The sequence below is a fragment of the Leucoraja erinacea genome, chromosome 14 (assembly GCF_028641065.1).
Source record: "Leucoraja erinacea ecotype New England chromosome 14, Leri_hhj_1, whole genome shotgun sequence".
In the NCBI taxonomy this organism is placed as follows: domain Eukaryota; kingdom Metazoa; phylum Chordata; class Chondrichthyes; order Rajiformes; family Rajidae; genus Leucoraja; species Leucoraja erinaceus.
The window spans coordinates 34,919,160-34,941,486 of record NC_073390.1 but is presented as its reverse complement, the minus strand read 5'-3'; the positions used below and the strand labels follow the sequence as shown (position 1 = coordinate 34,941,486).

The following is a 22,327-nucleotide window of genomic DNA, read 5'->3' as shown; positions in this document are numbered from 1 at the left end:
TCCAAGGAGGAAAGGATCCGTGATTAAATAAAGCTTCTTCCTTTAATGGCAATGATTTCCCTGAAGAATATCACAGGGGGATCAATGCTTTTGAAGTCTATATTGCAATAACACAGACTAGTGCCTGCATTCACTCACTGTAAATTCCAACACCCAACTGAGGAGCATATGTATTTCCCAGGAGAAGGAATGGTGTAGAGTTAGTAAATCAAAGGTACCTGTACCACAATTTAAAGATGAAATGGCAACAAAGATTAATTTAACTTTTCATTGGTCAATATTGGTGAAATTGAATGAAGAGAAAAAACAGGGAACTTTCATATTAAAAAGAAATTGGAAAGTCTTATGTCATGGTATAATATTTCTTTCAACTCTCTTGCTATAGGTATCTGTTATTCAGTGTAAATTTAACCAGGACAGCGAACATCAGCAATTCCCCAACCAGTCATTTTCTTTTCTCTCCCGTAGCTTTGTCCCACAGTGAATATGGAGCTGTCATAAACTCGAACTGGAGATTATTTTCATGGTTAAGGACAGAACAAACAGAACATTCTCTCATTTGCAGTTAATCAGTCCCAGATGAGCACTGTACTCACCTTGAAATGTAGAATGAAGAAATACCTTCACAAGTTCCCATTGTCGCTGACGACACTGATCTGTGGAAAAAGTGAACAGACTCAAGTCTCTGAGCGTGCACATCTCTGATGATCCATCCTGGGCCGAGCACATTGATGCAGTCACAGTGAAAGCTCATCAACACTTTTACTTCCTCATATGTTTGTGGAGAGTTGCTATCTTGTCAACTACTCTATCGATCTTCTACAGGTGTAGGATTGAGAGCATGCTGACCAGTTGCATGATGACCTGGTTTGCTAACTCAAACACTCAAGAACGAAGGAGGCTGCAGTAAATTATAGACACTGCCCAATGGGTATTGACCTCCCCACCATCAAAGGGATCTCCAGGAAGTGCTACCTCAAGAAGGCAACTGATATTATCAAAGACCCATTCCACCTTGGGCAGACTCGTTGCTACCATCAGGAAGGGGGTACAGGTACCTGAGAACCGTCACCTCCAGGTTCAAGAACAGTTTCTTCCCATCAACAACCAGGCTCTTGAACAACACTGGACAACTGTAATCATAGCCCTACCTCAAAACCAAACTACTATGGACTTTGTATAGGTTGCACAATGTACATTAGTTTGCATTATCATGGTATGGTTATCTAGTACAGGTGCACAACCGTTTATCCGAAAGCCTTGGGACCAGACACTTCTCGGATTTCGGAATTTTTCGGATGTCGGAATGGAAGATTTTTAGCGTAGATTAGGTAGGTAGCGCGGGCGGCTAGGAAAGTCTGGAGCGGCTGCCTCTTCCCTGGAGACCGGGGAATCATTGTAAATCATTGCATAAATGTTAGTCAGTTAGTTTGGAGGGCTTTTATGTGGTGAGGGGGGGGGGGGGGGGTGAGGTGAAGGGGGAAACTTTAATTCTTAGTCCCCTACCTGGACGGAGAGGCGGGGAGCGGGCAATGCCTTTCCGGGTAGCCGTGCCGTAAGCTCCGGAGCGCTGTGGCCGCCGACTCCCAACATCGCAAAGCTGGGGCTGCGGGCATCCGGTCAAGAGCGGCGCCGGTTGGAGCTCAGACCCCGGCGAAATCGATCCCTGGCCCCGCAGCCCCAGCTCCGCGATGTTGGGAGTCGGCGGCGGCGCAGCGCTGGAATACCAGCGGGGAGCGGTCAATGCCTCTCCGGGTCGCCGTGCCATAAGCTTCGGAGCACTGTGGCCGCCGACTCCCAATATTGCGAAGCTGTGGCTGCGGGCGTTCGGCCGCGGGCGGCGCTGGATTTGGAGCGCCGCGGAGCCAGGGATTAAAAGTTCTCTGGAGAATTAAAGTTTCCCCCTTCACCCGTCCCCCACCACCACATAAAAGCCCTCCAAACTAACTGACTAACATTTAAGCAATGATTTACAGATGTTTAAGTGTCTCCCCGGTCTCCGGGGAGGAGGCAGCCGCTACAGTAGTACAGACCTGGGTTGACCGTGAGTCGTTTCGGGTCAAGTTTGGCGCCAAACGCGAGCTTTGGTGTGCAGACGACATCCTGGAAAAAATGTCTGGGTTTCGGAACTTTTCGGTTTCCAGAATTTCGGATAAAAGGTTGTGCACCTGTATAACTGATAATTTATTGTATTATTATTTATTGTATATTTATTTCTTTATATTCTAGTGTTAATGTGTCTGCTAAACTTTGGCAAGTAAGAATTTTATTGTTCTATTCCTGGTGCATTAAATAACCTTGACTGTAATCTTGGCATTTAGTTACAGACACTTGATAGATTCTTGATTAGTACAGGTGTCAGGGAATATGGGGAGAAGGCAGGAAACAGGTTTGAGAGGAAAGATAGAACAGCCACTGTTGAATGGCGGAATGGACTTGATGGGTCGAATGGCTTAATTCTGCTCCTATGACATGAACCTAAGGACTTTTTTTTATCAGAGACATCCATCCTTGCTGATCTGTGGGTACCTATCTGTTATAATCCCAAGGAACAAGGCTTTGCTTCCTTTAAAATAAACTTACAACTCTTATGCTAAACTTTAATTATAATGTTGTCCACCATGTCCAGAGTGCATTCCAGCCCCTGCCTTTACCACAAGTCTTGGACGACCTTCAGCAAGCCAGTAGATATTGAAGATTCCCATCCCAAGGGCATTCAGGTGACTTTGGAGGAGAGGTGAGACAGTTGATCCCTCTTGGCCCTCTGAGAGATTGACTCAAACAGTTGATTCAAACAGAGCCTGTCATTTAAAACTGATGGGCATGGAAAGATTTATCTCAGAGGGTAATGAATCTCGGAATTCTTTCTCCCAAGTGTGCTCGAGGTTGAATCATCAAAAATATTTACAGTGGAGACAGGTGAATGTTTGTGAAAGATCGAGCAATTCACAATCACAATAATACATTATAAGCCAAGTATGTTTGCAACATAAGAGGAATTTCATTTGTCAAGTCAGTCATACAAATAAAAAGCAACGGAACACACAAAATACATTTTAACATAAACATCCACCACAGTGACTGGAAGGCGAAAAAAAAGTTCAAATCTCTTTGCTTCTTTCCCCTCCCGCAGTCGGGGGGCTCGAGCCCTCCATTGACGGAACGATCTTGACTCCCGTAGCCGGCGGCGTTTTGACCCTCCGCATCGGGGCAATCAGCTCCTGCATCGGGGGGATGTCAGCTCCCCCGTGACGAGCGATCGAACCCTGCGTCAGGGCTGGTCGAGCCTCTGCGTCGTTGGACGACTAGCCTCTCCCGATAATGCGAGCGCCTGATGTAAAGTCCGCAGGACGCAGTTGGAGTGATCCCAGGCAAGGGATCGACTCCGATGTTAAGTCCACGCCCTGCGGTGGGGCCCAAAGTCAGTCCAAGGAGGCCTCCTGATCCATCGATGGTAGGCCACTGAGCGGCCGCAGAGCGACCGCAGACACGATCCGGAAAATAATCGCATCTCCAGCCAGGTGACAAACTGAATACAAGTTTCCTCCGACCCCATCTCCATCCCCCCCACATAAAACAAACCGGAGAACATTTACACAGACTTTTAAAATGCACTAAAAAAATTTTTAAAGGACGAAAAAGCAGACTTGGCGGGCTGCAAAATGTGCAATGGTGGTGATTGGCAATTGAGCGTTATGGGGGCCTGGCATATTGAGGCCATGATCATATTGAATAACAGGGAGGGGTTAAGAGGCCCGGTGGCCTATCTTGCTCCTAATTTTCATGTATTCTTACTTGCAGCAATGTCACCGGCTTGTACATACAGTGCTCCTCGAAGCTCAAAATTCATAGATGTTAGGATGAGATTTCCTTTTGAGGTATAAAATATGAGTCTAGGAAAATGGAAATAAAGGGACAAAATCAGTTGAATGACTGATACCCTCAGTAAAACAAAAGATAGCTTTTTCTAGGGCAATATTAGCCAGTCCAATTGTAGAAATATATTTCATAAGATCTGTTGAGGAGCCAGACCCATTGTTTCATGATTATTATGAGTTGGTGTACGGTATGTATGGTACTTAAAAATATTTTGAATAGTACTTTATTTGTCACATGTACCGAGATGTTCCCATCAGCCATATTATTAATTAATAACGCACAGCTTGGTTACCCTAGATAAAGAAGATCCATGGGATCCAATAAGATATCCTTCATTAAAATCACCTTTTTATCTCAGATGTTCTCTCATCTAATGCATCCTTCTCCACTCCCCATCATCTTCACCATCTCTTGGTTTCTCTGTCCCATATCTGGCATTCCCACATATAAGCATTAACCAAGATGAAGGAAAATAGTTGGTTCCTCTATGTGCGGCTATAGAGGGTGATCCCTGGGTCAGCCATTTCTGGATGTGAGATGGTCAAACACAAAGGGATAGTTAAATGTCTCTGAAGGCTACAATTGTCAAATTTATTACCAAATCGAGGCTTTCTGGATACGTCTTTCAAGCATGCAGACCTCTTTAAGGTATATATAAATGAAAAGCTCATTTGCAGAGCCAACTTCTGATTCTTACTAGAGATAGAACCAACAGCCACTGAATTATAATCATTTGTCCAACGAAGCATCTTGACCCGAAATGTCACCTATTCCTTTTCTCCAGAGTTGCTGTCTGACCCACTGAGTTACTCCAGCCTTTTGTGTCTAACTTTGGTTTCAAACCAGCATTTGTAGTTCCTTCCTACACATTTGTACTCTGAAATGAGTTTGTACTCTGAATTGAAAAGAAATTGTCAAGCAATTTGGGGTGGTCACATTTGGGGTGTGTGGGCCTGTAGTAGAGGGGAGCGGAGAAGCTTGATGGAGAATGCATTCTACTCTCGGCATCGATAACAGGTTTTTCATTTACTGCAGGTAAAATAAAGTGCAAAAAGAGTCTGTGTTGATTGTCAATTCTATCCCATTTTCCATAGTGGATCGGAAGCAGTTCTTCCTGTTTTGTGCCAGAGAGCTGGATCACTGCTGAGCAGCCGGTCATTTTCAGTGGAAATAATATAGGGGAGCCTGAATGACGATCCTTCATTTTCTCAGTGAGCGCATAGAATAGTAAAGCAGTGAACCAGATTTCATTGTTGTACTCAAGCGAGCACAGCATCTGAATTCAGAACACAATAATTCTTCTGACTGACCCATTCTAAATAGCTTATCGCAGCATTGCAGAAAACCTTCGGCAGTGATGCCAAGCGCAGACCCAGTCTCATTAGATTAACCAGTTTGATTTTGAATTCACACCGCTCTGCAGATAGATAACATCGCAACATTGATTTAATTCAACAGCGATCAACGGCATTTCTTTAAAAAATTCTCCAGTACATGCATTGAAAAAGCTTCAAAAATGTAGAGATTTAGCTAAAGATAGACACAAAAAGCTGGAGTAACTCAGCGAGTTAAGCAGCATCTCTGGAGAACCGTCAACAAGTATATATTTTTTCCTGAGATGTTGCCTGACCTGCTGAGTTACTCCAACGTTTTGTGTCTATCTTCGGTTTAAACCAGCATCTGTAGCTACTTCCTGGAGATTTAGTTAATCTTGCAGTACTCCCATTGTATTTTTTATTAGTTGTGTTTATTAATAAGGAAGGGAAATCTAGGAGAGCATGAATATTCCCAAATTTCAGCTATCATTGGCGGCCAAATATTCAGCAGCAAGGATCAATGATGTGGATGTGCAGTTTACAAATTCAGTACAGGTGCACAACCTTTTATCCGAAGATCCAAATAACGAAAAGCTCCGAATAGCGGACATTTTTTCGGTCCTTGAAGAAAGGTCCTTGAAGACGTTCACCGAGGGCGGCCCACAGAGGTGACAGCGGAACCTCTGGTCGGTCCTCGAAGAAAGGGGAACTAAATCCCCATTCATAAAAGAGAAGGTGAGGGTATATTGCGCAGGAGGATTAATAATTGACAATCTGTTACTGCCTGCCTGCTGAGTTAAAAAGTTCCCACGGTGGACTCACGATACACAGTGGGAACTTTTTAACTCAGCGGGCAGGCAGCAGCAGATTGTAGCTCCCTTCAGTTTCACCCCACCAACACCCTTCTGCTTCCCGGCCATGTGTGTGACCCTTCCCCTCCCCTCTCCAGCTCCCCGCCCATTGCACCGGCGCGGGGGCTTTGCACTGTCTTCACGTCGGCGATGCCAGCAGGTCAGTGCCAGTCACCGGAGACGTCAGGACCAACGGGACACCGACCCCCAGGCCCACTGCAAGCACGGAGATCCCAGAGACCCACAGCCAGCAGCAGCCCAGCCCCGTTCCAACTCCAGAGGAAAACTGCAAACTGGCCGGAGACGTCAGGACCACCAGAAGCCGCTCCCCGATGGGCCACTATGGCGACAAGTGGCAGTTCGCCCACAGCCCGAGCTGCGCCCTCTCATCGGGACACCGACCCCCAGGCCCACTGCAAGCACGGAGATCCTAGATCAGCAACTCCAGCCCAGCCCCGCTCCAACTCCAGAGGAACACGGTAGGGGCAGAAGCTGATGGTGTGCAAGGTACGTCTTGTTCTTCGGGTGGCGCAGCTCGGGCTGTCGGCGAACTGCCACTTGTCGCCGTAGCGGCCCATCGGGGAGCGGATTCCTCTGGAGTTGGAGAGGGAGAGGGGTATTGTGCTGTTTGATCACCCCCTGCTATACCAGGGACAGGGAGACACAGTGACTTTTGAGATGGTGGGCAATCACTTCCAAAGTTCTGCCCACACAGTCAGTACACCTCCCTTACACTGCATTTCATACAAACATTTATTCTACAAGAAAAAACTACATTGAAGACTCAAACTCGCGACCAAGTAACTGCCGGGATCGAGGCGCAAACTCGCCTAAGGGCATGTAGCCCCGCTAGGGTGACATGAGTGCGAGAGGTGATTCAATGCTGTGGTCACATTTACAAATTCAGGAATTCATTCAACACACTGCATTTCATACAAACATTTATTCTACAAGAAAAAACTACATTGAAGACTCAAACTCGCGACCGAGTAACTGCTGGGATCGAGGCGCAAACTCGGATATGAGCCGAGCACTCTACCACTGAGCCAGCCGTTAAAATCTACGCTAAAAATCTTCCATTCCGAAGGCCGAAAAATTCCGAATTACGAAAAGTGTCTGGTCCCAAGGCTTTCGGATAAAAGGTTGTGCACCTGTACCTTGGAGTGTACCTGGACAGTAAACTGAACTGGTCCAGGAACACTGATGTCCTGTACAAGAAGGGACAGAGCCGGCTGTACTTTTTGAGAAGGCTCTGCTCCTTCAACGTCTGCAGTAAGATGCTGCAGATATTCTACCAATCAGTGGTAGCCAGTGCCATCATCTTCGCTACCCTGTGCTGGGGCAGCAGGGTGAAGGCCGCGGACACCAATAGGATCGACAAACTCATCAGGAAGGCTGATTCCATCCTGGGGGCGGAGATGGATTCGTGGGAGGTGGTCTTGGAGGAGACGATGCTCCTCAAACTGTGGAGCATCCTGGACAATACAGCTCACCCCGTCCATGACACTGGTCAACCTGAGGGGTACCTTCAGCAACAGACTGGTTCCACCAAGATACAGTACAGAACGCCACAGAAGATCCTTCTTCCACGGCTATCAAAGTGTACAACTCCTCCCCTTTCTGTCGTGGGGTAGACTGATCCCTTCCGATTTACCCCCCCCAATCTTTTCACATCCCCAATCCTTTCCACTCATCACTTTAATTTTGTGTTTCATATATTATGTGTTTTATGACTGTTGGCAGATCAATTTCCCTCCTGGGATATATAAAGTTCTATCGTATCGTATCACATCATATCGTTTCGTATCATTTCGTATTTTATCATCAAAAACACGTTATCCTCAAGCTAAGGTAGACAAAAGTGCTGGAGAAACTCAGCGGGTGAGGCAGCATCTATTGAGTGAAGGAAATAGGCAACGTTTCGGGCCGAAACCATTCTTTATCCTCAAGCTACCTCATTTTAAAGACACATCTTAACCCTTTTCTTTGAAATGTCTTTTTACAAATATCTCATATCAAAATGTGTCTTATTTTGAATGATTAATGCCCAGTGAAATGTCCTAGTGTATTTTATCAGAATAGACTGAATTATACTGGGCCCAGTCCACAATTTGAACTTATCACCAACACGGCTGCCTATCTCCCTGTCAAATCAATTGGTCTTCCTGCAGTTGCCACCTAGTATGCTGAGAATTTCTTGCACTCTTTGCATTTATTCCAAACTCTAATGTATTTCACTTGATTTCAGTGCCTGAAATGTTGCAATAAAAACAGTATCAGGATCACTGCACTGTTTCATCTGTTTTCCTGTTGTAAGTTGAAATACCTGCCTTTGTTTTGAAAGTTCCAGCTTGCAGCCCAAAAGAGCATTCATTTGAAAGCATTCATTCAAAGCAAAGATCTTAGAGCAGAGCAAGATGGTCCACTCGGCTAAAAAACCATAGTAGCTGATGGGTAATCTTCAGCGACATTCCCTTAACCGGCTTCTGTCATGGCGGCGTCATCTACAAGCGGAGCGTACTGCTCCACTATAATTTGCTCGAATCGCCGATGTAGACGACCCGATCTGTCTTCAGGTTCCCCACTTTAGAACTAGAGATCCAGAAATTCTTGATGATTGTTTGAATAATCCTAATACTGATAAATTAATATCTCATATTTATAATATCCTATTAGATAGTGAGATACCACCGACGGATTTATATAGACAAACATGGGAAAATGAACTAAGCCAACCAATAACCAAATAAATATTTGGGATGAAAATTTACAACATATACATCAATGTTCATTAAATGCCAGACACTCTTTAATACAATTTAAAGTACTACATAGATTACATTACTCCAAAACAAAACTAAATAATCTTCCCACATATCTCCCCTATCTGTGATAAATGTCAACATTTAGAGGCTGACCTAACGCACACATTCGCAAATTGTATAAAACTCTAAAACATCTGGACGGACATATTTAGAATAATATCTATAGTTGTCAACACTCAATTGGATCCCGATTTAAAACTAATAATACTAGGAATTTTAGAACAAAGCCTAACATTTACAACAACCCAAAGAAACTTTATCGACTATAATATAATAATTGGGAAAAAATTAATATTAAAATTTTGGAAAGGTCCTATAACCCCCACAATTAAAATGTGGATTGTGGAAATGTTGGAGACCTTACATTTACATTTGGAAAGAATCAGACTTGTCTTAATGGACAACCAAGAACTTTTTATCAGAATATGGTCTCCATTCATTGACTACTTGAAGGGGCAGACTGGTTCGGCACGTGAACCTGACTGAAACTCGAATTAAGGATTAGATGAAAAGTTATACTTTATAATTTACGAACCTATCTCCAATGTAAATTTTAGTAAATTATTCCATTCTTCTTTATCATGCTTTTTCCTTTTTTTAATTTCTCTTTCTTATTTTCTATCTATATATTTTTTTTTACATACTAGAAGCAGCGCTAATATCAATCGATAATATTAGTAATGTAGGAATGATATACATGAAATGTTTTTAATATGATATGTACCTGCCTCTAATAAAAAGATTATTTAAAAAAAAAACGAAAAACTAAAGGTGAGAAAAAATGTATTACTTTCTGTCATATGGTGAAAATATCATTTAGCCTGCCCGATCTCTTCCTATAGCTCAGATAGTCGAGTCGTTGCCAGGACTCAACTATCTGAGCTACCAAGTGGGAGAGATCGGGCAGGCTAAATAATGTAATTTCTTTCAGCCTCTCATACAAATTCAGCTGAACATCTAGACCAAAGATCGTAGAAGGGACTATGATCTTTGATCTAGACTCTGTTGCACTCGTGCAGCTCCCACATCTAAGGGAACAACGACATGCCACGAGGAGCACACATTAAAGCCTTAATTTCCTTCCCAATGTATGATGACTGTAACCATACACATATAACCATATACAATTCTATTCTTATGACCCCAACAATGTATTATATTATATGACATCACTTTTTTACTTTAATATTAATGTCTCTGTTAATAAGTCCAGCATCCTATTTGCTTCATTAATTGCTCTGTCAACCTGCCCCACCTCCTACAACGATTTATGCACCTGCTGTACATTTTTGGTTTTGTTCTTGTTGTAAGTCATACATGCTAGTGTGAGAAGATTTTAATAAGCTCTTCTACATTTAAGATAAATTGACATATTAGAGGAAAAATGCATCTTCAATATACATGTCTCTCCCCACCCCTGAAAACAATTTTTGCATTTAAGTGATATGTCATCCATTCTGCAGGTATGTAGTTATAATCAAATATGTTCTTATAAGTTAATCCTATATGATATTCTTATGTTAATCTTATAATAAGATTGTTCTTATAAGTTAATGCTATATGATATTTTCCGTAATTTCAGATGTCGACAGTGGGTCCAGAATCCTCGTCGAAAAGATCTCCTACACCGAACTACTGAGTACTTGTCAAAGAACTGCCGTCATTGGTGAGCTGATATTTGAAACACTGCAACCCTGTATATCTCGCACACAAAACAATGTCAACTATGTAAATCTTACCATGAATAACCAAAATAAAATTTGTTATCCTTGCTTATGAATTTCGATGTTGAATTATTCAAAATTGGTTGGTGCATAATCCATAAATTACAATAAAAAGCCAAAATGTGCCTTTGTTCCTTCCACAGCGCGTGCGGAATCAGGCCCGGGTCAGCACGGCTGGACCGCCAGGGGTAAAGTTGCGGGGAGGGCAGGAGTGTTGAGAAGGAGGGGGTCGGGGAATCTTGCCAGCAGCTCACTCAGTAGGTTAGGTAGCTGTGAGCAGCCACCGGGACTAGACAGCGGAACTGCAGTTGGAGCAGAGGCTCGCAGGTGACCTGGGAACTGCAGCTAGACCAGGGGCTCACAGGTGACCTGGGAACTGCAGCTAGACCAGGGGCTCGCAGGCGACCTGGGAGCAGCAGCTAGTCCAGGGGGGGGGGGGGGTCATGGCCCCTATGCAAAAAAGATTACCGACCCCTGGACTAAACCAAACCCTTGATCCTGTCCCGCCAGCCTTTGTGTTCATTGGTATTTTATTCACAATATTAGGATTTCGTAGAGGGAGAGAGAGAGAGATAGGATGAATGAATGAATGAAAGAAAGAAAGAAAGAAAGAAAGAAAGAAAGAAAGAAAGAAAGAAAGAAAGAAAGAAAGAAAGAAAGAAAGAAAGAAAGAAAGAAAGAAAGGGGCTGCTCAACAAATAATTAGAGATCACAAGAACAAAAAAAATATATATATGTGTGTTATATATTTATGTACGTATATATCACACATATATATATCTGTGCATCATATACATATACATATATAATTAATATATGTGTTTATATATACAAGAAACTAGAAAAATATATATGTGTGTGTTATAATTACAGTATATGTATCTATATCACATTTATATATATATATATATATATATATGTGTGTGTGTATCACACATATATATATAACATATATATATATAATTGTCTATATATATATAATTGCCTTTATGGGTGCATACAAGCAGTGGAGAACAATGGGATTAGATGAATTACAGAGTGCAAGTTTAATACAAAAATCAATTCAAACACAGGACATGAGCCATTTAAAAAGAAAATAAAAAAAAAACATTTAAAACTTTTTAAAACACACAAGCTGTTCCCCGGCAACACTGATTACAGCAAGTTTAATACAAAAATCAATTCAAACACAGAACATGAGCCATTAAAAAAAATGTAAACATTTAAAACATTTGAAAACACCCAATCTGTTCCCCCGCAATGCTGATTACACTGCGAGAGGCATAACTGGTTGGGTTTACTGAAATGGCGGAAGTTACACCTCGTTGCGTATTACACGTCAGTCCATTAGATTTTGCAGGAGTGGTCTATCTTACTCTGCTCTAAGATCTTTGATTCAAAGTGCATCACAATAAACCTCACTGAGTTTCAACAGCAATCAGAGTAAAAAATGCTCAAACTTTCCTGAAACAGTTCATGGCACCCTCTATAGGAGGTGACAAGGAACCACATCGTATCAATCCCTTCGTGCATGTAATAATTGTTCTGATCAATATACTGATGAAATAATGAGTCACCCTGTGTTAGATTCAAATGCATTGATACCAATTCACACATTGACATATTTGGCAGAAATGGTCATGTAAATAGTCAATGTTTGCATTGTTAGACATGTCAGATGGAGCAATGAATAACGATAAGAGAGACATCCATAACTGAAATGTAGAATCAGGTTTACATGATCCACTTCGCCCTTTAGCATTGAGCTGTGAGATTGTATGCTTTTCCACTGTTGCATTTAAACATACATATTTATTAAAATAATACATTTATGATTTCTTTGTATACCAAATGTCATAAATGTTCCAGAAACACTATTGTAAATTTGAGGAGAATTGAAAACAGGCTTTAATCATACAAAAAAATGTCAAGTATTTGTGGAGCATCTTTAATGATGGAATAGACCTCATGCATTAAAACCACTGTTTTTTTTGTCGAAAGGGAGTTGCAAATGCAATATGAAAAATAGCTACAATATCACCTAGTTATCATCCACAGCTAGACATGCATGCTTTAACCACAAACTTGTGGACCCCTGTGAATTGCTCCTGTTGAATCGTGATTTAACTTTAACCAGGCAATATATAGTAATTATTCATCTAAGCTTGTTTTTCCTTTACACACAGAAAATAGCATTTGTTCTGTTTGGTCTTTGAAAATAGCTGACTTGTTTGGTGAAGGATTTTGAATCATTTACCCTTTTCAGGCAATGGATCAGAGGTACCTGTTCTAAATTGGTTTGATATCCATTAACTCTTGTTTAGTGCCTGTATCAATCAGATTGCCGTCAATATTTCAATGTACTTACATTTCCAGTCCACTATATTATAAAACATATGTCTCTATGCACTATACATTAACATTTACCAATGTGGCTGTATGTGTTGGTTCTTTGTAGGATGGATGTCTCCACTAACCATACATATTTCTAATGGGTGGGGCTTTAGTTTTTGAAAGTTATAGAGCCATAGATAGATACAGCATGAAAATAGGCCATTCAAAACCACCCATTTACTCAAATCTTACAAAGCATTTGATTAGGAACTTAATAAATGACAACATGAAACCCTTTTTCAGAGATGATTTACCTTTACTTAAATAGGATTACAATAATTTAACATAAAGGTTGACACTGCAATTTCTAATGCCATCTCTTTACTCTTAACTCTGTATCAGGATGCGGCAGCTTGACAGAGGCAGCTATTAGTATCTGCCACAGTAAAGCACAAGATTTAATGACATCACCCATTCCTCCTCTCCAGAGATGCTGCCTGGCCCGCTGATTTCCTCCAGCATTTTGTGTCTACCTTAGATTTAATGGCCAACTACATTACCCCTTCTTGAATGCAGTGCCCTTATGGTTAAGATGGCATCCTTTTAATGACAAATTCTGCCAGCAACTCATCCTCAATTTCCTCTTTGATCTCTAATACTACTTGGCCTTAATAAGGACTTGGTTTAAAATATGTTAACATTGTCAATCTTATACCTTGTGCCAATCACCCTTACTTTTAGTTTCAATAAGTTACAAATTAAACTTAAGTTATGCTCCAGGGGAGTTGTATCAGGTGACAATGGTTTCTCAATTGTTCAATGGTTCAATAGTTATTTATTGTCACATATGCAATGCACAGTGAAATTGTTTTTGCATAGCTCACACATGCACAAGTTGCCATATTTTAATTCCATTAACAAAATAAAAAGTCCAAAATCCACATGCTGGGTGTACTGGAGTGCTTTCCTGTCACTTCCCTTTTTCTGTTACTTTCTTCCTTCTATCATTTGTTTGAATTACCTTTACTCTATTTGTTGTGAACCCATCAAGTATCAAGCCCACTGTCATTGCAACATGTCATTCGGTGGGAAGATCAACCATCATCAGCTAAAGGTGTATTCATGGGAACGGTTTGAGTTCAATCAGTCTGTTGAAGAACTGGTGAACGTGTTTTCCTCCAGCAACAATCTGAGCACTAACATTTCCAACGACTTTTGGATTCAGATTTATGGAATTCCTGAGTCTTGTACTTGTTAGTGAGATAATACAGTTAATCATCAACAAATGCACATCTGTCTCTCCTGCAAGAACTTCACAGCATGGTCTTTATAACTTCATTTTAGAGCAGCTTGGCACCTGCCTAAATGTCTTTTAAACATTGTTATTCTACCTGTCTCGACTACTTCCTCTGGTGGTTTGTTCCATTTAGACACAGGCTTCTGTGTGGAAAAGGTTGCCCCTCAGGTTCCCCTTAATTATTTCCCCCTCTAATCTTAGACTTATGTCAGATAGTTCTTAATTCCCCAACTCTTGGACAGAGACTGTATGTGTTCACTCAATCTATGCCCTTCATGATTTTATATGTCTCTATAAGATCGCCCCTGTCTCCTATATTCCAGTCCTAGACTCTCAATGCCCAATCTCTCCCTACATCTCAGTCCCTCAGGTGTTCTTTCTGCACTTGCCTGACCCTGCTCATGTAAACTAATCACTACATTTGGAAGTAGATTAATTGCAGTTCAGCCAAACTCATGATATTCAAATGAAAAGTCATGCTTCCTTTATAATAGGAAGACTTTTGCCAACTCTTGAACCTAGGGGAAATATTGTTTTTAAATTACCAAATGGTCTTGACTTTCCATATGCAATGACATGGGGAAATATCACTCATATATCCTTTAGCTTCAGCAGCTGCAAATTTCATGTTCACCTCTCACCTAGTATCACCCACGAGAAAAAAAGTTATTAAATATAGTAAGAAGTTTAAACAGAATTACTCCTGCGCCATTGTTGTTTGCAAGTGACATATGCTATACTTTTGGCCTATTGGGTTTTAGTTCAAACATACCTTCTGATTTATCACCGCAGTTTCAAAATTTGATAACCAACAAACAAAGATAAATATCAGAGATGAAATAAAGGTGTGAATGAAAATCAAAGGGAACACAAACACAGACCGACAAGTACACTTCATTAACTGTCTTTAAATTTGCATATGAAACAAATGCAATTAAGAGCTTTGTGCAATGATGCATTTTGCTCTGAAGTTAAAAGTGCCGAATAACACATTGTTCAGTGTGGCAAATATGTTGCAATAAAGTAAACATGAAGCAAAAGGTTTGAAGGATCCTCAAGCTTATATTGCTCAATATTCTCATTTCATTCACAGATCTTATTATTATTTGATCTGCAAATCTGTCAGATTCACCAAAATTTTGCATATCAAAAAACATTCCAGGTCTCTTATGCATGATGCCAACTTGTCATTGCATTCTACGCTGTCTAATTCTCAAGTGTAGATTACTGAACACCACAATTAATTTGAATCCTGTTTATAATATTTTAAAAGGAGGTTTACAATTCACTGGCTGTTGTATATAGACACACATTCGACTTACCAGTGGCTGTCAGACTTTAGTGCTTGCATGTTAAATTCATGAGCCAACCCTTGACACACAAAAACAGCATAAACACTCCTTCGATGTAGCCAACAACAGCTGGCTGTGAGGCAGAGATAAGGCTATAACAAAATCAATGAATTAGAAAGAAATAAAGTACAGAAATTAAAACAAAATTAAGGTAGGATGTTCGGGTGATGGGAGTTGCAGTAGCACAACAGATCCTACTTAAAGCCTATTCTTTCCTTTCTCTCTCTGACCTCCCAGAGTGTTCAGTTTTGTCCCAATGTAGTCCAATGACACATAACTTCAATGTTGGATTAAGATTCTGCTGTCTTTCAGTCTCAACAGTGAGTTTAACTATTTCAGATCAAAATCTCACTTTCTGGGTTAGCATCACAGATAAATATATGGTACACAAAATTGCTGGAGAAACTCAGCGGGTGCAGCAGCATCTAGGAGTGAAGGAAATAGGCAACATTTCGGGCCGAAACCCTTCTTCGGAACCCTTATTTCATTCGCTCCTAGATGCTGCTGCACCCGCTGAGTTTCTCCAGCAATTTTGTGTACCTTCGATTTTCCAGCATCTGCAGTTCCTTCTTGAACACAGATAAATATATTATTGGTGCCATTCATAATTTGTCTGGACACAGTTTTTATTTCTTTCCTCAGCAATATCATCTTTTTCAAATTTGTTACTGCCATTTGCCTTTAGATTCTTTCCATTTGTTTATTTTTACTCCTAATCTCAGCCCTTACCTCCGCCTCTGTACTTGAAAACTATTCAATCTTTAACTTCATTCACTGTGACTGCTGAGTGGTCCAAGTCTGTACCCCCTCTGGAACTGCACACAGACACTCAGTAGATCTACACATGCAACTAGAATCCATGGACCAAGGCACAATAATCAAACTGAAGAAGGGTCCTGACCTGAAACGTCATCTATCCATGTCTTTCAGTGACGCTGCCTGACCAATTAAGTTACTCCAGCACTTTATGTTCTAGTATCTGCAGTTCCGAGTGTCACACATTCATTCAACATCACGCTTGAATCACAGAACATAATGATGCTTTCTGTAGTGACTCTGCCCCCACCCACACAGTCATTTTGTAACTCAGCGGGTCAGGCAGCATCCCTTGAGAACAAGGATAGGCGATGTTTCGGGTCAGGACCCTTTGTCATAGGTGAATATATAGACTTTCAGAAACAATTAATGTACCACCATTTAAAGATGTTAAAGCAGCATTAATGGCTGGTGTGCTCTGAAGCATGGGTCTTTCAAACCTTATCTGGTCTCAATGTGTACTTGATGTACTTGGCAAAGAAAACTAATGGGAAGTGGTAAACTAATGATTTTTTTTGGTTTGTAAAGAGATCACAGCGTTCTCTTTCACACTGCATAAGGACCATTTCACTTTTTGACAAACAAATAATAACCATGGATATGAAATATCTTTGCGTGTCACAAATTTGTATGAATGTTTTTCTTGATATACAAGGGAATGAGAGTTTACCGGGAACATTTAATCTAGTCAAAGATAGATACAAAAAGCAGGAGTAACTCAGCGGGTCAGACATTGTCTCCAGAGAAACGAAATAGGTGATGTTTCGGGTCGAGACCCTTCTTCAGATCAAGTAATCTATGATTTTATTGAAAGGTGGAGCAGGGTTGTGAGGCCGAATTACCTACTTCTGTTGCTAATCCCAATGTCGGCAATGTTTGATAGTGTTGCAGAACTACTAAATGTACTGAAGAAAAAAAGAATAGAATCGGTCAGCACACTGAAATGGGCAGCTTATTGCAGGTGAAATTTAACACGGAGAAGTATAAAATGATCAATTCGGTTGAAAAACTGAGTGCATGGAATTGGATGAGATGAAGTACTGTTGTCTTAACATTTAGTCCCCTTTAGAAGTGCCCGATGTGCTGTATAGTCATAAGGGACCATTGCACTGATTTTCAAAATGTTGAGAATTTCTTTACCCACACTGATGCTGTTTGACCTGCTGAGATTGTTTTTTTAGGCTAAGAGGATTGTTGGCATTACAAGCAGAGGCAGATGGTACAAAAGCCGGGGAAATTATATTAAACCTTTACAATGCACTGAGTAGCTGGAGTACTGTAGTGAATTGTAGCTGTACTTTAAAAAGGATATCAAGGACTCAGGGAGGGTACAGATAAAATTTACTAGAATGGAAACACTAATGAAAAACTTCAATTTTGTGAAAAGATGGGTTGGTTGTCCTCAGTGAAGATTAAAGGAAGATTTGAAAGAGGTGTGAAAAATCACAAAGGGCCAGTAATTGGCAAAAAGAGTAGAGGTGAAATGAAGAAAGAACATTTAAAGTAATGGGTTGTTCTGATCTCCAGCAAAGATCCTACAGCGAGCAAGATAGTCCACTCGACAAAAAAGACGTAGTACGGTCATGGGCAGATTCATGGGTAATATTCGGCCCCATTTCCGTAACCGGTTTCCGTCTCCGCACCAAAGATCCCACGGCGGAGCAAAGATACTAGTGCGGAGACGGAAGCCGGTTACGGAAACATCCTCGTAAAAATCAAACATCTCAGGTAAAAATCTTCTCCTCATTTTCTTTCTGCCTCTTTGCCACAATAAAAAGCAAAAAGATGCCTATGTTCCTTCCACAGCGTGTGGGAAGTCTGGCCCGGATCAGCACGGCAGGGTTGCCAGGGTAAAGTTGTGGGGAGGTTTGCAATGTAATTTTATGTATTGTCCCTTGTCTGGGTCTTGAGTCCGAAATAAAGTTTATCATTATATATAAAAATCTGGAGAAATGTATATGTGTGTATTATATGATTATATACATCTATATCACATTCATTTATGTGTGTTCTTTCCTACACAATCTAATCAGTTGTATGGTCGCTAAATAAAACCATCCTTAAATTATACATCATTTTTTAATCTAGTTCAAAATTTATCAGAATTATAAATGAACAGAATTATGAATCTAACCTTTATCACATATGCAAATTGTTCCCCCGCAACGCTGATTACACTGCGAGAGAGATATACAAAGTCGGGTCGGGTTACTGAAATGGACGAATAAATGGCCCACGTTCCGCTCCGTTGCATACTACACTTCAGCACATTGCATTTAGCAGGAGTGGATTATCTTGCTTGCTACAGGATCTTTGATCTCCAGTGCATTGCCTGAAAAGACATTGGAAGCAGGGTCAATAATAAAATTGCAAGGAGAATTGGAAATACCTTCTTAACGAGGAAACAGTCACTAGGCACTGAAGGAAGAGCATATAATTGCACAACTCCTGTGAAGGTGGATTCCAGTAGAGCAGACGGGTTGAAAGAACTCTTTCTGTGCTCTGTGTAGAAACAAGGAACTGCAAATGCTGGTTTACCAAGGAAAGACACAGTGATTTTGTAACTCAGTGGTCCGGGCAGCATCCCAGGAGAACACGGATAGGTGATGTTTCGGGTCGGGACCCTTCTTCAGACTGATTGCAGGGGCAGGAAGAAAGAAAGCCAGATGAGTGAAGGGGCAAGACAAAGCACGACAGGTCAGGGTGAAATAAAGGGTTTCCCAAAATTTATCTGAAATTCTATAAAATACCATCCTCCCCCTTTCTTCCTCCCTTCTCCCTTCTCCTGAGCCCTCCCTGACCATGCACCTTTCTCTCCCCTCCCCTCCACCTATACTTCTAAACAATTTGCACCACGTCAACCCTCTAGTTTCAGCTCTCTAATAATTTTATCCCACACTGTATGTGTGTTCACCTCTAGCCTTGGTCCAACCACCTGTCTATCAGAACCCCGCACCTGTATTCACCTATGACCTGCCTGGCTTTATCCTGCCCTCCACTTTTCTAGCATTCTGTCAGCCCTGCCCCTGCAATCAGACTGAAGAAGGGTCCTGACCTGAAACGTCTCCTATCCATGTCCTTCAGGGATGTTGTCGGATCCGCTGCGATGCAGAAGTATTTTGTGTCCTTCTTTCTGTGCTCTATAATTTTATGAATCTATGTGGGCTAACTAGTAAACTGTGTCATTACATGTGTAACATAATGGTATGACTGCTAATTAAAGATGATTCTGATCAGGTCTAGCAGCTCAAGTGCGGGTATTCATGGGACACTGCGGTCTATCAGCAGCAGGAGAGTTGTATTTTGCCCTTCTCTGTTACTTGGTGGCCTGCACACCCCTCACTCTTGTATTGCCATCAAGCTGGGCAGTTTAGTTTAGTTTAGTTTAGAGATACAGCGCGGAAACAGGCATTTTGGCCCACCAAGTCCGCATGGATCAGTGCTCCCCACTCACTGACACTATCCCATATGCGCTAGGTATAATTTACATTTACACCAAAGCCAATTAACATATAAAACCTGCGCATCTTTGGAGTGTGGGCGGAAACCAAAGATCTCGGAAAAAAACCCACGCAGGTCACGGGGAGAATGTAGAAACTCCGTACAGACAAGCACCCATAGTCTGGATCGAACCCAGGTCTCTGGCACTGTGAGGCAGTAGCTCTCCTGCTGCGCCGCCATGCCTCCCATGGTTTATAATCTGCAGACTACAAAATATTATAGACAGAGATGCTATCTAAACTGCTGAGTTACTCCTGAACTTTGTGTCTTTTTTTTATAAACCAGCACCTGCAGTTCCTTGTTTCTACATTTTAATTTCACATTTGTTTGGAGCGTGTATTCAATCTTTGACAAACTTTTTTTGCTTGAAGAGCCTCCTCCTCACTTACATAACAGTTTGCCAAATCATTATTTTACATCTATGATGTTTAGTTTACTTCAGTTTAGTTAAGTTTAATTTAGAAATACAGCATGGAAACATGCCCATTGGCCCATTGAGTTCACGCCGACCAACAATCACCCCTACACAAGCTCTGTCCTGCACACTAGGAACAATTTACAGAAGCCAACAAACCTACAACCCTGCATGTCTTTGGAATATAAGAGGAAACTGGAGCACCTGGAGAGAACCCATGTGTTCAAAGGGATAATATGCAAACTTCATACAGACAGCACCTGTAAGTAGGATTGAACTTAGGTCTCGGCAGTGTAAAGCAACAACCCAACCGCTGTGCCTTCGTGCCGCTCATATGATCGCAGATAACTGAGCAACTTGCCAAAGGAGATTGGCTCTCCCCACTAGCCCTTCCAAATACTTCATAGTTTTGAGGATTTCTATTGCAGGGTGCAAGACAACCAAATTGAAGTGCAGTTTCATACCATTTCATGCAGGGTGCCAGGCCACCACTTTCAAATGCAGTTTCATACCATTTCAGGCAAGGTGAAACCACTATAAAACCACTATAAAACCACACAAAACACCACACTCACAGTTCAGTAGACATTCAGCGTGTTCAGTTGATTCACAGCTCATGACCTCTCCCTTCCCCATCTTGCAGAGACTGGGCCACACCCACACTTCCGGGTTTTATAATCGCTCCCCCCTCCAACCGGAAGGGGCGTGGCCTTCATGGCATTATTGACAGGAAAGAGATTCTCAACATTTTTTTAAACACTAATAACGTTTTTATTTTTCATTGATGGGAAGAATCCTCTGCATCTGATGAGCAGCGGGGCACTGAGTAAGGTGGCCAAAAATCACAGACAAAAGTGGTAGCATTTTATCTAAAATCAATATAGAGTGCAAACAGGAAGTTGTCAAATTTCCACCAACAACAGCCATTTGTTTGCAGTGCAGCCATTTAAAGCAGTTACCACCACCAAAACAGCCATGTGTTTGCAGTGCAGCCTTTCAAAGCAGTTACCACCACCACCAACAGACATTTTTTGTAGTATAGGGTGTGTGAGTGGGGGAGGGTGGGAGGGGTGTGTGGGGAATTAGTGGGTGTGGAAGTTGTGGGGGTAGGAGAGGAGGTATATGTTGAAAGAGGGGAGGGGTGTGTGTGGGGGGGGGGGTGTGGGGAGGGAGGGAGGGAGTGTGTGGGCTCAGCGGCTCCCGGCCCCAGCTCTGACCATACTCGCCAGCTCCAGGACCTGGCTCTGGACTCACTCACGGCTCCCGTCCCCGGTTCCTGTCGCACTCTGCAGCTCCTGGCCCCAGTTGAACTCAGTGGCTCCCGGCTCATCGTGGTGGTCGCCGAAGCCGCCCACAGAGACAGCCGCACCCGTTGAACACAGCCGCCGCCCGCAAACACAGCCCGTGAACATACCCCCACCAGCTTGCGAATACAGGCCCTGCCAGCCCGTGAAGAAAGCTCCAACCTGCCCACCCGTGAACACAGCCCCACCCACACTCTGCTCACTCCACTCCTTCAGCTTTATTCTTGCCACTGACATCCCGCTGGCATGATTGACAGCGGGTGCCGGAAGGGGCGTTGCCATCCCGGTGAATGGTAGGAGAGAAGACAGGAGAAAAGAACTTTTGTAGTATTTCACCGATCAGAACAAAACTTGATGCATTTGCAGCACAGGGGAATGGCGAGTAAGGTGGCGAAAAATTGTAGCGTAATCAGGTACTGCTTTTGTGCAAATTTAAAAATAACGCAAACCGGAAGAGGACAAGAGAGTTTTATAAGTATACTTGACCAAGTGCAGACCTGTTGTGTCTGCTCCCCCAAAGCTCCTGTCCCCTACTCGTAGCCCCCACGGGAGGTGTGGTCCTCCAACTCAACGCGTTGCTGAAGGTAAGATTTGAGCGCTCCTCAGCAAAGATCATAGTTCGTGAGCCTCCCCCAGCACCGGAGTTGAAAAATAAAAATTGCAATACCAATTGACCCTCTCCCTCCTGTCCTGCCAGGAGCTATGATGGCAAC

The 22,327-nt window shown here is 42.1% G+C and overlaps 1 long non-coding RNA gene across 1 annotated transcript; it reads right to left on the bottom strand.

The window, feature by feature from the left end:
* Positions 1–3,726: 3,726 nt before the first annotated feature.
* LOC129703569 (uncharacterized) lies at positions 3,727–19,198 on the bottom strand. Its single transcript, XR_008724584.1, has 3 exons — positions 18,529–19,198; positions 15,549–15,670; positions 3,727–3,893 (listed from the first exon to the last, which is right to left on the bottom strand). It is a non-coding gene; the product is annotated as an uncharacterized LOC129703569 (long non-coding RNA).
* Positions 19,199–22,327: the final 3,129 nt, after the last annotated feature.